General features: G+C 44.0%; 1 pseudogene; it reads left to right on the top strand.

Moving 5' to 3' along the window:
- The first annotated feature begins 1,035 nt into the window (after positions 1-1,035).
- Positions 1,036-1,212, top strand: LOC132808809 (U2 spliceosomal RNA; annotated as a pseudogene).
- Positions 1,213-4,485: the final 3,273 nt, after the last annotated feature.

Below are 4,485 nucleotides of genomic sequence, written 5' to 3' on the forward strand. Positions count from 1 at the left end.
GGGTGTACATGGACTGATGGCATCTATGTTGGCAGGATAGGCTGAGAGAACATCTCATAGAAAACATTGTCTCCTGGTCCTTGTTCACAGTGACAGAGACTGTAGGAGCAATGAGGTGATGTTGTGTTTGTTTTTCTATAATGCACCAGATCAGGTTCAGCTGGAGCATTGTTTCCTGTTCTGGAAACCACACAATCGGAAGGATTGTGGAGACTGTCGAGACAAGGTGAAACAGGTTTACAAGAAAGCTTTCGGGGATGTGCATGCTCAGTTCGCATCATCGCTTGGAGGAGTGAAGCTGAGAAAGAGTCGGCTGAGGAATTGCAAAACTCGCACCCACACATCCCTGCTCAGCTTCCTCCAAGGCCCGAAAGGTGCCTTCCACATCCGTCAATGCTTCACCTGCACCTCCACCAATGTCATTTATTGTATTTGTTGCTCCCGTTTCGGTCTCCTCTACATTGGGAAGACTGGACACCTTCTCACAGAGCACTTCAGACGATATTTCCAGAACACCCACACCAATCAAACCCACTGCTCCATGGCTGAAGCATTCATTTCACCCTCCTACTCTGCCGAGGACATGCAAGTCCGGGGCCTCCTCCATCGCTACTCCCTCACCATCCGACACCTGAAGGAAAAATGCCTCATCTACCATCTTGGGACATTTCAACCCCATGGCATCAATGTGGATTTCACCAGCTTCCTCACTTCTCCAACACCCCCACTTTATCCCAGTTCCAACCTCCCAGCGCAGCACCATCTTCATGATCTGTCCCACCTGCTAATCTTCCTTCCCACCTGTCTGCTCCACTCTTCCCCATGACCTATCACCTTTATCCCCACCTCGACCCATTTATTGCAGTTCAGCTACCTTCAACTTACCCCCACCCCCTCTTATTTATCTCCTCACCCACGAGGCTCCCAGCATTATTCCTGATAAAGGGCATTTGCTCGAAAAGTCGATTTTCCTGCTCTTTGGATGCTGTCAGACCTGCTGTGCTTTTCCAGCACCACTCGAATCATGATGATAACACCAGTATCACTTTTCGATCATGTCTGTTCTTGTCAGCTTTAAAATCTGATCCATCCCTGAATTAGGGACTAAATAGTATTCTGAATTTTGCAGGAAGAGGTTGGATTAGGAGCTTGCTCAACCAACTTCGCACATCGTCCTGGTGTTGCAGTGTTTCTGAGAATCGTGCACCCCTCATAAAAGAATCCGAAAATCAGCTTTATTAGTTCACTTTTTTGTGTGTTCGCTTTATCTCTCGTCTACCGAGTCTGTGTGTAAGAAAGTGCACTGCCAACCTTTTGGTCACGTCAGACTCGCATTCGTGCAAATCAATTTGTTCTCGGTTGCTATTCACCTGTCACTTTCTGCATGTTCAGCACTTACTCTCAATGTTATCACTTTATCCCTAGTGCACGCCGCCCCTTCCCACCAACTCCCAACTCCGAACTGCAGAAGGAAAACAAAGTTGCCCACCAGCTCCACCTAATGTCAAATGGCATTTCAGAAAACAAAATGGAGAAGATGAAACTATTGAATTAATCAACAGTTTAGATTTTGATAATGACGATGATGACTCGGATTTATTGAAAGAGAGATTTTGTGAAGAAGGAAAAATCTGATGTTTTAAAGCACATAGAGTCGCAGAGATGTACAGTACAACTTGTCCATGCTGACCAGATTTTAGAACCTAATGTAGTCCTATTTTGTTATGTTATTCAGGTGGATATCCTCAATAGGTATGGGTTACTACCGGATTAAACTACAGTACCTCGGGCATATACCTGAGGCTATTACCTGTCAAGTTTACCAGGGGTCCCTATTGACTGTATGGTCCTGATAGCTACAAACTCGGCTGGGTTTATCGCAGGTCTCTAGGTCCCTTCAGTTTATCCTTTCACCTAGGAGTGAGAGGGATTCACTTTAAGTCAATCCTAATGCCTTCTCAGCTAAGTTCTAGACTAAACATACCAACACAAAGGTAAACATATCTTATCAAATAAAGGTTCGGCGAATACGAAGTGTATGGTGCAAAATATAATAGAAATTTATCACTATAATAAGTTGAATACTCACAATCAGATGTTTTCAGTTAATCACAATCGTTACAGCCTTTTTGAATGTTCTTAAAAGATACCTAGGATAAAAGCAGAGCTTAATACCTGAGTGTCCCAAATGGGATCTTCTTAGACTAGCGTGTTTCAGCTAGTTGGTTCAGATTGTATCTTCTTCAGGCTAGAATGCAGTGCCTCAACCGAGAATCTTTTAGGCAGGCGTATTTCAGCAAGCTCTTAGCCGTCCGTATGTTTCATCCGATCGGTCTGTATTTTGCACAAATGTGTCTTTTCTGCAAGCCTGGTGGTTCAGTGGATCTGCAGTTAAGCCGAGATGGTTGGGTGACTCATTGTCTGTGTTTCAAGACAAGAGTGAGTTCTGTCTGTTTTAGCTCTGCTTTTTATCCTTTACAGTCTAAGTTAAGCAATTACATCATTTGTTTAAAGAACTGGAATCTCAAACTGTGCCTCGGTCAGCATTGTTTAAAGGTCACGTTAAACACTTAATTAGCTGAGAAAACAATAAGTAGCTGATAAGTAGCTGGTAAAGAGCAGCTGCCACGTAGTCATAGTTATACTTAATTGTTGCTACGCTAAAATACAATAAAGAGTTAATAGTATCATTGTTGCTACAATCTAATATAATCAGGTAAAATTCCACAGAGGAATCGAGTCTTTTCATGAAGAAGTAATGGATCCCGTGACAATTTGACAGCACTTGGCCCATATTCCTCAAAACCCTTCATCTACTCAACCAGATGCCTTTAAAATGTTGTATTTGTATCAACCTCCACCACTTCCTCTGGCAGCTAATTCCACACAGACACCACCTTCTGCATGAATACATTGCCCCTTAGGTTCCTTTTAACTTTTTCCTCTCTCACCCTAAACCGATGCCCTCTCGTTCTGGACTACCGCAGGGAAAATACCTTTTCTGTTTACCCTATCCATGCTCCTCATGATTTTATAAACCTCTATACGGTCAACTCGCAGCCTCTGACGCTCCAGGGAAAACAGCGCCAGCCTATTCACCCTCTTCCTGTAGCTAAAACCACTCCAACCCTGGCAACAATTCTTGTAAATCTTTAAGAATGTTTGTCATCAGCGTGCAAGAACAACCAGAGTCAATAGGTGTTTGTGACGGCTTTATTTTCTCAATTTAAAGGCCTGTGAGTACAATTTGATTACATATTCACTGATGTAAGACACAGTTGTGTGTGGTATCATGAATGAGCAAGTCAGAGGCATATTACTCTGAGCGCCGATTCTCACATTAACCACTCCAATAGATGCTTGTGGAGCTGGCGAAATAAGCCCGAGTTTAAAAAGACAGTGCATCAAGACCTGTCCACAAAGTACATTATTACTCTAAGAACACTGCAAACTCTCCAGCGCCTGAGACACGTCCTGCTCAGAGACTGGCACAACATCTCTGCCTGTCCTTTGCTTTTTTTACACTTTGATGCCTCGATCAGAACCTAATGTTAAACAGTGTTCCTGTCTTGCCTGGGTGTTTATCGCAGACATAAGCCAGGCACCTTATTGTTGTTGTTAGCGGTGATCAAAAAGGGGCTGGTCTGTCAGGCACTTGGAACAGCAGCTAAAGCAGCAAACATACTGCACGTGCATATTTTGGGACAATCAGGATCAGGGAATCTGTACCACTGCAGTCAAGAGAGTTGGCCAACCAAACTACTCATAACATCCCCGGAATTCTCCAGTAGATTTTTCAATCTTGAATTCCCGTTCACCAATCCATGCTGACACTGTCTGTTCCTGTCATTTGTGGAGCAGTTCAATGAAATTCTCAAGGAGATATTCTGGGGCCCTTACAGTAGCAATGAGGTTGGGGAAGTCAGTTCTGGTAATGGGGGCAGCCTGCTTGTCGGCAGAGTAGACAGGTATTGTGGAAGGGATGGGAAAAGCATCATATTAGAGGACATGAGTTACTGTGGTAGTTTGATCACCATTACTGTCCCGGTTTTGGTGTGGTGGTTGCTATGTGATGGTTGGCACGGCGACACTATAGGGTGGGGCTAGGGGACAGGTAACTTTGTGAGGTAAAGTTTATACAGGATAGAGCTGTGTGGGAAATACAGAAGCTCATGGGCTCCATACAAAGTGCAGGGAAGAAAGGAGAGTGAGGATGTCATGTTGCTGCTTTATAAGATTTCAGTTCGGCTTCACTTAGAGTGTTGTGTTGAATGCTGGTCACCACATTACAGACAGGATGTGGAGGGTGCAGAAGAGGTTTACCAGGATGCTTGTTGTATTAGATGTTATGAGCTATGAGGAGACTCTGGAAGAACTCAGGTTGTTTTCCTCGGAGCAGCGGAAGCTGAGGGGAGACTCCATGGAAGTGTATAAAATTATGAGACACATAAATAGAGTTGACAGTCAGAATCTCTTTCCCAGAAT

This window comes from Hemiscyllium ocellatum, assembly GCF_020745735.1.
Source record: "Hemiscyllium ocellatum isolate sHemOce1 chromosome 40 unlocalized genomic scaffold, sHemOce1.pat.X.cur. SUPER_40_unloc_1, whole genome shotgun sequence".
NCBI lineage: Eukaryota > Metazoa > Chordata > Chondrichthyes > Orectolobiformes > Hemiscylliidae > Hemiscyllium > Hemiscyllium ocellatum.